Source organism: Ambystoma mexicanum, chromosome 2p (genome assembly GCF_040938575.1).
Source record: "Ambystoma mexicanum isolate Mex_15411 chromosome 2p, UKY_AmexF1_1, whole genome shotgun sequence".
NCBI lineage: Eukaryota > Metazoa > Chordata > Amphibia > Caudata > Ambystomatidae > Ambystoma > Ambystoma mexicanum.
In genome coordinates, this window is record NC_090923.1 from 917,138,428 (window position 1) to 917,152,182 (window position 13,755).

General features: G+C 43.5%; 1 long non-coding RNA gene across 1 annotated transcript; it reads right to left on the reverse strand.

The window, feature by feature from the left end:
* Window positions 1-4,259: 4,259 nt before the first annotated feature.
* LOC138566904 (uncharacterized) lies at window positions 4,260-7,939 on the reverse strand. Its single transcript, XR_011302058.1, has 2 exons — window positions 7,807-7,939; window positions 4,260-6,742 (listed from the first exon to the last, which is right to left on the reverse strand). It is a non-coding gene; the product is annotated as an uncharacterized lncRNA (long non-coding RNA).
* Window positions 7,940-13,755: the final 5,816 nt, after the last annotated feature.

The window sequence follows — 13,755 nt, forward strand, 5'->3', positions numbered from 1 at the left end:
TTGTACATGGCAAAGCAGCTGCTGTTGCCTTCCAAAAGTATGTCCCTTGGGAAACCATCATCAAGGCGGCTACATGGGCTTCCCCATCAGCATTTTGTAAGCATTACTGCTTGGACCTGAGCTCCAGGGCTGATGCCCAATTTGGCCAGGCTGTAGTTTTTTTTCCATCCACCCGAACTAACTGTGGTGCGTGCTTGGGAATCTCCCACAAGCCTGGAGGAAAGGCGACGGGACGTAGGAGTATACCATAGTGACTACCTTATTCCTAGTCCATAGTTCCCTTTCCGCCATACACCCGCTCGCCGTCCCCTCTAAAAAGTATGCTCTATTATTGCTTAAATGGTCTCAGAACTGGCAATAGAAAAGGACTGAAGGGCAATACGTGGGGTGGAACTCAGGAGGGCAGGGTTAGGCCATGTGCGGTAGAACGTGTACAAAATAAAAGGATCAAATTAAAAAGTTTTGATGCTTTTTACAAAAGTGCTCCTGTCCCGTCCCGAAAGACGGAATGTCCCACAAGTATGGAGGAAAGGGGGCAATGAACTAGGAGTGAGGTAGTCACTACAGTGAGTAACTTTGTTAAAAAACACCATAGATGCTGCAGAGACAGCAGGGAGAACACTGGCCCAAGGTACCCTATTGAAGCGGCACGCATGGTTGAAAAATTGGGGATTCAAACCAGAAACACAAGTGTCCCTCATTAACAAAGTGGTAGAGGAATCTAACCTGTTTGGCAAAGAAGTAGATGAGGCGCTAGAAACTGCGAAGAAGGAACATGAGACTTTGAAGTCATTGAACCAAATAACTCAAAGACCCTTTCAGGAGCAAAGTGCAAGCTCTTGCCGCTCCTTTCGTGGACAATCTTTTCTACGTTCCCCACACAATCAGTATGGAACGGGAAACACATGGTCCTCAGGACAGGGGTCAGCTGCCTCAAACCAATATCATTCTAGAGGACAGCGCCGTGGCAAAGGAAGGGGTAGACGCACCATCCCTAGAGGCTCACCGGCCTCCAATCAGAAGTAATTTGCCGATCTGTGTCCCCTCCCATGCTTCCCCATCGGGGATGGATAACATCATTCTTCCACGCATGGGAGGGAATTACCACAGACTAGTGGGTGCTCAAGTCAGTCCTCCATGTTTACTGTATTGCGTTCAGCCGACCACCTCGATACCGACCACCAAAGTACAGGCGGTTGTCACCGGAACATCTGAAGATCCTACTGCAAGAGGTCGAGATCTTGCAGGAAAAGGGCGCAGTTGAAGTCGTCTCCTTTCTACAGGTAAACAAGGGTATTTATTCAGTATACTTCCTTGTACCCAAAAAACATCTCACCATGTGCCCTGTGCTAGACTTGCGCCCAGCGAACAAATTTGTCAAACCACAAATGTTTCGAATGATAATATTGCAAGAGGTAATCCCTCTACTGACACAGGGGGATTACATGGCAACATTGGACATGAATGATGCATGCTTTCATATTTCAATGTTGCCAGTGCACAGAAAATACCTAAGGTTCATGATAGAGGACATGCGCTATCAGTTCAAGGTCCTTCCCTTTGGCATTGCCTCAGCCCCAGTATTTACAAAGGTGCTGGCAGTAGCGGCAGCTCACCTGCACAGGCAATCCATGCCAGTTTATCCTAACCTCGACAACTGGCTCATAACAGGGGATGTGTACAGAACATTCCCTTCAAACACCCAGAAGACGATAGATCTACTCGTCAGTCTGGGATTCTCAATGAGAAAAAGTCCAGCCTAGACCCCAGTCAAGTCAAACAATTTCTGGGAGTTCTGATTTGGACAGAAGACAGCCTTATCTTCTCCTCCAACGAAAGGGTTCAGAACATGCTGTTTCAGATCCCTCAATATGTAGCCAGTCGAGAGGTGAAGGTACGCAAAGCCATGCGTCTGTTAGGAATGATGGCCTCCTGCATTTATTTAGTCCCACATGCACGTTTGCGCATGCGCCCCATGCAAGAATGGCTCAACAGCCAATGGTGTCAGGCCAGCGGACAATGGGAGGATCTAGTGGTTGTCTAGACAGCACTCGTTCTCTCTCTGCAGTGGTGGTCGAGGGAAAACCTCTTCAAAGGGAAGACCTTCACCACCCTTGCAGTAGAAGCCACTCTCACAAAGGACGCATCTCTCACAGGGTGGTGGGCTCACCTCCTTCAGCAGACGGCGCACTGCGTTTGGTCCCCAGCAGTAGCATCCAACCACATAAACCTGTTGGAACTGTTAGCAGTGTTCAAAGCGCTAAAGGCCTTTCAGACACAATTACAGGGGAAGACAGTACTAGTCCTCACAAACAGTATCACGGCCATGTATTACTTGAACAAACAAGGGGGCACACAATCTCCGGGGTTATACAAACTGTCCCAAAAAATATGGAAGAGGGCTCTCAAACACAAGATGTTCCTCCTGTCTCAACATGTTTCAGGGGAACTCAATCATCTGGCGGATGTACTCAGCAGAGACTTCCCGCTACCCACAGAGTATGAATGGCGACTACACGACGACATTGTTTACAACGTTTTTGCAGAATGGGGCTTCCCAGAGATCGACTTGTTCGCATCTCTGGAGAACTCACAATGCCCAGATTACACCTCCAGGTACCATCAGAACCACTCCAAGAGGAACGGGCTCTGGATAACATGGTCAGGGAAATCTATTTACATTCCCCCCCCCCCCCCCCCCCGACTCCCCTACTCAACAAGATAGTGCACAAGATGCAACAGGAACCAGTCACAATGATATTGGTGGCCTCAATGTGGGCCCGCCAACCCTGGTTCTCCCATCTGATTAAGATGTCAATCTCCCCTCCGATGAAACTACCTTGCCCATACAACATGCTATCACAGGACAGGGGGGAAACACTCCATCCATGCCCGCAAACTCTCAACTTAGCGGCCTGGCTCCTTAAGTCATAGAGTTCAGGCACCTCCAACTTCCTCAGAGATGCATGGACATACCTAAAGAAGCAAGAAAGCCTAACACCAGACATTGCTACTCCAATAAATGGAAATGCTTCAGCATCTGGTGTAATTCCAAGAGCATTAATCCTATAGACTGCTTGCCAACACATATTGTATTATACCTGGACTCAGGTCTGGTTTTTAATTCCCTGAAGGTCCACTTAGCCGCACTTTCAGCATATACTACGTCCCAGAGAAAGGTCTTGTGGTGGAAGATCCTGGTAATCAAGGCTTTCATGGAAGAGGTGAAAAGACTTCATCCCCCTATTTCAAACCCAGCTTCCGGATGGGCCTGACTTATGTGATGTCCCTTTGAACCGATGCATGAGGCTACCATGGTGGCAGTCATTTCAATAAGAAGAGTTAGTGAACTACAGGCCCTTTCAGTTCTAGACCCATTTGTCACTATCCACAAAGACGAGGCGGTTCTGCGCACTCACCCACGGTTTGCACACAAATTAATTTCCAAGTTCCATTTGAACCAATCAATAGAATTACCCACATTCTTCCAGAACCCCACTAACATGGCAGAAAGAAGCCTACACACACTGGATGTGTGCAGGGCCGTCTTATACTATCTGGAAAAAACTAGACCACTCAGAAAAACCAACCAGTTTTTCGTCTCAGTGACGGCTGGTAGAGAAGGGGACCCTGTCTCTAAATCAGCCATCTCTAAGTGGATTGTCAATTGCATCACACTCTATTACACTCTTGCCAAGAGAGATCTGCCCTTCAAGTCTAGAGCACCCTATACTCGGGGCACTGGGGCTTCCATAGCATTCATTGCAAATGTCCCTTTTAAGTCCATTTGCCAAGCGGCAACCTGGAGTTCTGTACACACCTTTACAAAACACTACTGCCTAGATACTCATTCTAGGTTTGATTCTCAGGTGGGACAAGCGGTACTAAGACATCTCTTCAATACTGTTCCTTCTCACTTCCCAACACCAACTCCGGGTACTGCTACCTAGTCTATGCTCAGCATGTGATTCTAAGCAGATTCACAAGCATCAGAAGACATGCATTACTTAACGTAATAGCCTTTCTGATTATTGTATCTGCTTAGATTCACATGCGCCCACTCTTTCTCCCCGCTAGGATTGAAGGACCATAGACATCTTACTACTTCTTCTCCCTCTATGTACACTCGCGATAGTCATAAGGCTCTGTTTTGCTTTTGCTTGGCCACGTGAGGAGAGCACTTACACTTATTTTTCCCCGGCCCCCTTGGCAAAACAAGTTATTGGACTCAGACAGGCAAGAAATCACACATAGGCTAGTTGTTATAATAAAACAAATCGCTTGTTAAAGGCCCTTTATTCACACAGTATATGTATATATGAACTTGGCATACATAAACAAACATAAACTTAGACATATAGAAGTATAGATATAATTGGCTTCACCGTTAGTGAAGAAGTCGAAGACACCTTCATCTTGGGCACTACGACACTGCTTAGTCCCTCAGTAGGTAGGCAAAGAGATCACTCATGCTAACGTCTGAGGCAGAGCGTCCTCCCTCTCAATGAGACTTCATCACCCCGGGGTCCAAATTCTAACTAACTCTGCCACGCAATGCTCTCTCCTTTATGGGGGCATATCCCCGCCCTTCTCAGTTGTGTCTACCCTCGGCCGAAGAGCAGATCACAAGTCGAAGGGACAGAGGGTGGCAAAAACCTGTCAGAAGTGGAAAAACCCAGCACCCCTCTCCTCACATTCATTCCCAGAACACCTTATCATGCACCTGCAGGACACTCCAACTCCCTCCCTGTATTCATCCTTCACTGGACAATACAATAACTATTCTCCACAGAAAGTCCACTCAGCAATAATATTTATGTAGCTATGTGACCTTGCTCTGCTTTCGCTACTGAAATGCTTGTTTATTATCCGAGGCCCACGCAGACGCAGGCTTTATTACCGTAATGGGAGATGAGTGTCCAAAATGGCTGCGCACCGACGCCGTGCTGTTCTAGCTCACATTTCGCACAAGCATTATACTCCACCCCTTGAACACTCAACTGCCGTAACCCGACCGGCGTTCAGGGGACATCCAAAACCTTTGAATCATTCTCCATAAATTAGGAATACATGAAGCACAACAACAAAAGCTAATTACCATAATAGCAATACCAAAAAGCCTAACCAATGTGGAACGCAGTGCTTCAGTAATCCATGAAAATAAGTTTTCGCACCAATCCTCGTCTTGATCTTGTGTTACCCGGGCCACCAGATCCCTTATACCCTTAATATGTTTATCAATAGAACGGGAATAGTCACCCAGGTCGAAACAACACATGCCTCCCCCTGTTTCACAACCTAAATTATGCTTCAAAAACAAATAATCTATAGTTGCTCTGTTTTGCAAAATAGCTTTCCTAAAGTTTCTATTGTCTAACAGCAGTTCAGTCAAAGCTTGTGAGGTCTCATTAAGCCCCTTAACCATCGGACAGGCTAATTTATCCATAGTTGTATAACCCCCAGCAGCTAAGCCCCAAACCACAATAATGGAAACGGCTAATGCTAATACATCTGCCCCTGAGAGCAAATGCACATCAGAATTGCAGTCTGGCGTTAAAGCAGTATATGAAACAGCACATACAGAACGTCCAATAATGGGTTTTAAAGGGTACATCATTAAATTAAGACCTGTTAAAGCACATGGGCCACCTGAAATATTATCAGGGATGTAGGAATAAGTGAAGTTCCCACAGGAAAATAACCAACCAGGTGGAAGTTTTTCATGGTTCAGGTGGCTAGCGGTAGAAATTATAAATTGCATACGATATCATTTGAAACATCAACACAAACATTTATAGATCTTGTGCACAATCGTTTTTCAAAATCAGTTTTTTAACTTCCTTGTTAAGTTTCTGTTGTTGACACTTTCCAATGTAGGTTGGATCACAAGTCATTTGATAACACACATCTGCAGGAGCGATATCATGTGTCATGATACAGGTCATGTTTCTCCATTTGTGGATAGTGTCAGCACAGAACCTACAGTATTCGTATACAGAAAAAGAATTCTGGACATCAGACTGCTCCACTAGGGAATCATTATGCAAGACTCTGAAAAACTCTTTCAAAATCGGGCTAGGCGTTGGAATCGCCACACGACATGTTGAGATAAGATCAGCAGAGCTATGTTAATGTTAATGTTAAAGGACATTTGTACTGCGCACTATCACCACCGAAGTGGTCCCCTGACTCACTGCCGGCTCTGAAAGAGGAAGGGAGGGTGGGTTAGTGGGAGAAAGCAGGAAAAGTGCAAGAGAGCAGTGATGTGCTGTTGGCGGTCTCAGCCCGGTAGGTCCGTTGGCTGGGCCTAGGGTGTTTACGGCCGGTAGTCGTCGTGTACTGTTGTGGAAGTCTATGTGTGATTTTTGTTGTGTTGTTGCACATGCACATCAGTTAAGCAGAAATGCGAAATGTTCAAAACTCGCTGGGCCAAATAGACCCACACGTTGTCGGGTTGTCTGACAAGGGCTGAATAACCATGATGTGAAAAGGATGTCGAAATTCCAGAAAGGGGCAGAAGCAAGACCTTATTTCGCTGCTCCCGCCGTTTCCTCATCGCGCCACGATAGGCTGCAACAGACACATCCTCAGGCGTAAAACTGGTAGGAGAAGCATCAGTCTTCAACCATATCCCCCGTTCCACTTGGAGAATAGAGACATCTGCCACATCCCTTGACATAAACCCGGACCCTCCCGAATGGACTCCAACATGCCACAAACAGGCATTCAGCATACTCAGGATCTAAAAAAGGTCAGAATTCAAAAACAAGATATCAGTGGAGTACATCACTCACGTAAATAACATTTGTCAGCAGGTATATGAGTCCACTTCTATTTCCCTGGTTCCATCACAAGGACTACTTGATCTTCCACACCTGTAATCACATCGGCCGGCACAGGCGGACCAGTAGGTTTCTTGACCCATACCTTGGCACCTGGGACCATTGCATCTGATGAGCCAAAACCCTTGTCCCCACGAACTGTCAATATCGTGGGTGGCTCTCCTTTCTTAACCATGGATAGTTTAACAGGAACTGGTATCAATTGGGCGACTCTATCCCTTTTATGTATTGGTAGCATATTCTTACCACTGTTCATAAGAATCACCTTAATCACACCTTGGTAGTTAGCATCCACAATCCCTCCCCAAAAGTTGAATACCCTTCAGGGCTAAACCTGATCTCAGGGCAATTAATCCTATATGTGCAGGTGGTACTTGTACTCCAATTCCTGTATCAATCTCAGTAATTCTTCTTGGTTCAAGTCGAATTTCCTCCCTTGCATGCAAACCCACCCCAGCATACTAAGGAGTGGCACGATAAGGGGCCAACGCACCAGGGGATACTTACCAATATATCAGAGTTTCAATGGCTCGATTTGGTTTAATTTGTAAGGCTGGCGTTAACATGCGCATTAATGAGGTCTCACCGTTCGCAATGGGATGGTTATTCAAAATCTGAACAGCTTCAAATATATGTTCTCGCCAACCTTTCAAAGTACCATCCCCTATTTTACGCAATTATTCTTTCAATAACCCATTCATTCTCTGAATCAATCCAGATGCTTCCGGGTGATAAGGGACATGAAAAATCCATTTGATTCCCTTTAATTGACAATAATCCAGGACCATTTTCCCTTTGAAGTGGGACCCATTATCACTTTGAATTTGCAAAGGGATACCATAATATACAGCCACTTGGTCCAATAATTTAATTGTATTCAATTGAGTAGCTCTCTTACATGGCAAAAACATCAGGTAGGCGGAATATGTGTCCACAATAGTGCATGCATATTGACATCCCTTACCAGTGGGCATAGGACCAATATAATCAATCTGCCAAATCTCCGAGATGTCCACTTTTCTGGTGGGCCTATTTGGCAATTCCCTCCAAATCATCCTCCTCAGCCCTCGCGTCCATGACTTCCATCTTTGCATGTTTGTCTGCAACAGAATTGAACCAACGTTCTAATGAGTCCGTTGCACAATGTGCATCAACGTGATATACAGTAACAGTAGTATGCATCAGCCTTTCAGCAATGTCTTGCCATAACTCTTTTCCCCATACTTCCTTAGCATGAATTTTCCATCCATTCTTTTTCCAAGTTGGCAGCCATACTACCAACCCATTTGCAACAGACCATGAATCAGTATAAATATGACAATGTCCAGGCGTTTCCTGCTTTAACGCCTGATCCACAGCATATAGCTCCGCAAATTGGCTACTCTTCCCTTTCCCTGAGGTGGTGAGCCCCTTTTTCAGTTTTGGATTGTACGCCACCGCCTTCCAATATCGTTCAATTCCTACATATTTGGCTGCGCCATCAGTAAACCATGCATGTTCAACTTGTTCACTTGATGATTCTCCATATGGGATCCCCCATTTAACTGGAGATTCCTCAACAATCCTTTACCCCTCTGGTTCAATGTCTATCAGCGGGACGCCCGCCACTTGCTCATGTAATTTCACCAGGCCACTCTTACCGGGCTTGGCTCGATCTTGAATGTACCATTTCCATTTAATAACACTAGCTTCTTGTGCATGACCAATTCTGTGTGTCTTTGGGGAACTCAGTACCCATTGCATAATTGGTATTTCAGGTCGGATCACTATATCATGGACCACCGTCGTCTGCTCAGTATCTATGAGCGCCCAGTAGCATGCTAGTAATTGTTTCTCAAAGGGGGTATATCTGTCACCCGCATCGGGCAACTTTCTACTCCAGAATCCCAAAGGCACTCTGTTTCTGTCCTGTTTCTGCCATAAGCTCCAATTGGCGTAGGCATCCTGCGTGGAAGACATTCAACTTCACCTCACCATCCCTTAATGGCCACAAATCAAGCACTTTTTGAATGGTGTCTTTCGCCAATTGGAACGCTTTTTCTTGTTCCTCAACCCATTCGAAATGAAACTTTGTACGAGTGACTTTGTAAAGGGGTGCCAGAATCTGCCCCAGATGTGGAATGTGCTGCCTCCAAAAATCCGAACAGCCCAATAAACTATTGTGCTTGTTTTTTGGTCCTCGGAGTCAAAAACTCAATGATCTTCTGTTTCGCTTTCAGCACCATCTCACAGTGCCCATTGTGCCATTGTATCCCCAGGAAAATCACAGTCTCTGCCGGACCCTGTGTTTTAGCATCATTGATTTCCGTTCCCTCTCAGTGCAATCCTTCACTAATGAGATCCAAGTGTAACTACACACTCTGTTCATTTTTACCTTGAATCAATATGTCATCAATATAATGCACAATCTGTACATCCCGTTTGAATGGAATTTTGTCCAAGTGTTCTGCCACCAGCCGGTGACAGATTGTTGGACTATGCATGTAGTCCATTGGAAAACGATTGAACGTATACTGCCTCCCATTCTCCGAAAATGCAAATTGCTCTTGGCATTCAACTGCAATCGGTACAGTGAAGAAGGCATTAGCCAAATCCAACACTGCGTACCAAGTACCCTCAAATTCTGGTACATTTTCACTGCATCCGGTACTGCCGGCACTGGCGGAGGAGTGTATTTATTCAATTTGCGATAATCAATTGTCATTCTGAAGCTACTGTCTGTTTTTATGACAGGCCAGATCGGATTGTTCCAAGCCGTGGTTACAGAATGCAACAGATCTGCTTCAACATACCCTTTGCTGGTTTTCCCAAATTTTCTTTTTGCCACCCGGGAATCCGATATTGTTTCCTGGACACTCTTTTCGTGGCTATCGGAACCTGCACCAGGGGCATTCTCAATTGTCCAACAACTATCAGTGTACAAGTGGGTGAGGGTCAATCCTTCCAAAATATCAAATCCAATAATATATTCAGTAAGGAAAACAATTAATACTTGACATGTGTCTCTCTTTAATTGACCAATTTTCATGTCAAGTTCTGTTTGAACCGCCAAGGTGTCTTTAACTCCCAATCCCGTAATCATAAAATGTTTTCCTTTAAATCTGGAAGGGTTTCCATGCATCAAAGAGGCCTCAGCTCTGGTATCAATTAATGCTGGAACCTCCTGTGTATTTCCCAAATGCCAAAACAATTTCACTTTTACATGAGGTCGTCTGTACACCTTAACATGGGCTGTCGTTACCAGAGTTTGACCGTCATCCTATTCGTTTTAGAGTGTATGTACTTGGATTGTCTTTCCACAATCGCACTGACCATTTTTCTTTTTTTTCTTTTTTTTAAATTTTCATTTAGTTTATACAAACTTTTGAAAAAAGATCTTATATTACAACATCTTAAAAAGGCAGAAAATAGGATAGCCGCAGCCACACAAGGCATTTACCGGAAAAGCACAGACGAGGTCAAATCGAATGATTCTGTATTTGGCTGCATGCCAAGGCCATCCCAGTTCTAATCAGCCTTACAGTTTTTAAAACGATTCTCATACTTTTAAGGATTTCCTCCAGACGATATATATTAATTTCATTTCTCCACTTGCCTATCGACTGCTCTGCCTCTCAGATAATTTCCTTATATTGAGTTGATCTCATTTGGTCTCAGATACTCAACTTCCCTTCAAGTTCTTGCAGAAAATTTGTCAGCCCAAAGACATCCTTTTCTCTTGGGTTGGCAAATTTGAGCCACATCTCTTCTGCAGATAAGGTGTCATATCAGTTGACTACTTGACTCAAGTGCAGGGTTCTCAAGTCCTTTAAGATCGGACAAAACAGCGTAAGATGTTTCAGAGTTTTGAGATGCTGATTACAAAATCGACAATTGTCTGTCTCATTTGTTCTTCGGAATCTCAGAGTTAGACTTCTTTTTGTATCAAACAAGTTAAGTCTGAATTCTAGAAGCATCTTTCGGTGCCTGGCATTCACTGTTTACACCAAGTATTGCATCTGTTGTTTACGATCTTCCCTTCAATAGCGGCATCCTCCATCAACTTATAATGATTTCTGTTATCTACTGTTGCGCATCAATCTCGTATCAATAGCTTATTTCTTACCTGATTTGGGTTAGCTTTTAAAGTTTCGGCAAGGTGATTGCTGCATTCATTTGCCCATTTTGTCAGGAGTAATTCCTGATTTCCTTTCAAAGCTTCTTGTAGTATGGAAAATTGTGGTGTACAGTCATTAATGATTATTTTCCTATACACGGATAGCATATTCCACAATACCGGCGCATTCATAGAAATTAAATTCAGTTCATAGCGTAGGCACGCACTAGGAATACCTTTTTGGAGTTGTAACACTCGTCTCCAATACTGATTTTAAAGTTGACTCCAAAGATACGAGGTTACTCCTAGAGCACATTCTGCCCCGTAGATTATTGTTGGGACTGCTTTTTGATTATAGTGGGCCAAAGCAGGCAACAGGGAAAGCTTTCCATACTTTTTTATTTATAAGCATTCCCTGGCATGCTAGTTGTTTGCATTTTAGTTTGGCATTTCTCAGCCTACGGAGCGTCGTTTATGTTGCTATTAATCCACTTACCGAGATATTTAAGCTTTTTTACACAGGTACGTTTTTCTTCGTTCAATCTCCATGTAAACTTGTTTTTTTTTATTTGGTTTTACTATGAGTGAGATCTTGGAGGATTATTACTTCTGATTTTGTCGGATTGATTCTTAATTTGTTCTTTAACACATATCCTTCCAGGGCTTTAAGCTTTCTTGCTAGACCAATTGGTGTCAGGTCAAGTAAGGCAATGTCGTCTGCAGCCAATTTACACTCATGCCATTGATTTGCGTAGGATAAGAATTCACTGCTTCTATGGATTCTCCAAAGTCAGATAAAAAAAGGCCAAACAGGGTAGCCTCCAATGGGCAACCCTGCTTCACACCCTGATTTGTTCTAATTGACTCACTAAGAGTTCCTCTGGTGTCCAGTCTGATCTTAATCTCAGTATCAGTATGGAGTTCTTTAATGGGTTCTAATAAGCTTTTCGGACAGTTCCATTTCTTCAATTTGGCCCAGAGCATCTCACGATCAACTGAGTCAAATGCACTTGACAGATCTATAAATGCAATGTAGATCTTTTTATTTTGCCGTATAGCTTCCATTTTTAGAAAATGTATGATAGTAAGATTAAGACTACAGCCGACACCCTTAACAAATCCTGCTTGTCGTGGATCATATCGACCTGTCTCTTGAATCCAATTCAGTAATTTTCTTTGAAGCTGAGTAGCAAAGATTTTCCCCACCACATCGAGTACAGCTATTGGACGGTAGTTCTTAGGATCTGACCGTTTACCCTTTTTAAAGATTGGTACAATAATGGCACTTCGCCAGGTAGTAGGTATCTTCTTCTCTTGCAAAATCGCAAGGAATAAAGAATGGCAGAATGCCGCCCATAGCTCTGGTTGTTGCTTTAGAAGTTGATTTGTTAGCCAGTCGGGTCCAGGGGCTCTCGACGTGCTGAGTCTTACAATGTTTTGATATATGTCTTCTTTGTCTATTGTTATTGACCACTCATTTCTTCAATTCGTTGAATTACTAGACTTTGCATTTTTATTGTAGGTGTCCGAATAATGTTCCACCCAAGCTGATTCTGGGACCATGTTTTTTATCACGGCCCCTTGCGGTGTCGATACATTATTTAGATAGGCCCAAAAGGCACTGGTATTCCGTTTTGCAAGTGTTTTCATCATTACCTCCGCATCTCGTTGTAGCATTACGTGTTTGTGACTAATCAACCAGTTTTTGTATTTTTGTTTTAGTGATTTTTTTTCCCTGTCACGGATACCACAGGTGTTTTTTCTCAGATTTCGTAAGGCTTTGTTCAGTTCTTTTTTCTTAGCCGTGATCTCAATACCCCATGCATGTATTTTACAAAAATCCGGCCTCGACCTTGCAGTTTGCTTTTCTCGATATCTTTCTAAGAAGGTTTTATAGTCAATTTTCCCATTGACTGAACTTTCTTCAATTGATGTTAGCAGCAAATTGACCTTATTTTGATTTAATCGTAGCCGATTGCAACCTGGTGTAACTACCAAATCGTTACATGCAGTAACTGTTTCTGTTGTAATTGGATATAAGTTCAGATACACTTTTAATATACAATGGTCACTTGCATTGGATTCAATGATTTTTAGGCATATAACCTCTTGTTTCATTGTTTCTGTAACAAACATGTAATCAATAGTTGATAGTTGAAGGTTTATTTGCCAGGTGAAATGTGCTGGAATATCACCAGGAGTGTCACCATTCAATAATTTTAGGTTCCACGCTTTCATTTCGTTCATCCATGTAGTCGTTGCTTGGATGTTGCTGCTTTCGCCATAATCGAGGCAATTTATATTGAGGTCACCGTAAATCAGAATCTTGGCCTCCTTCTCATTTTCTTTGATGTCGCAAATCGTTTCTGATATTAACTCTATAAAGTTATCAAGTTGTGTTGCAGTGTGATGCCAATAAATGTTCATCAGCATTAATAGATTCTCCACTTTTGGCAACATTGTTGGGAGTTTCATCTTGACGACTTGTATGTATGGCGATATATTTTTGGATGCTAGAATACGCAGGCCACTCGCAATTTTTACAAGGGTCAATAGACCAGACATGGGTCGTCCCTTAGTTCCTTTCAAGGCTTGATTATAGGCAATTTCATAACCATCCGCTATTGGTGGGTTCATAAGCCATGTTTCCTGTAGACATAAAATGTCTTCATCTTCTAGGTCAGATGGAATGTCGCCAAACAGATGCATATAACCTCTAGTGTTCCAAGAGGTAATGCATCTCTTTCCCGATCCACATGTCTTTGGACGTTAACTTTCTTTGTGATTGTTGATGGTTTGGGCGAGCCAAGTCCAATC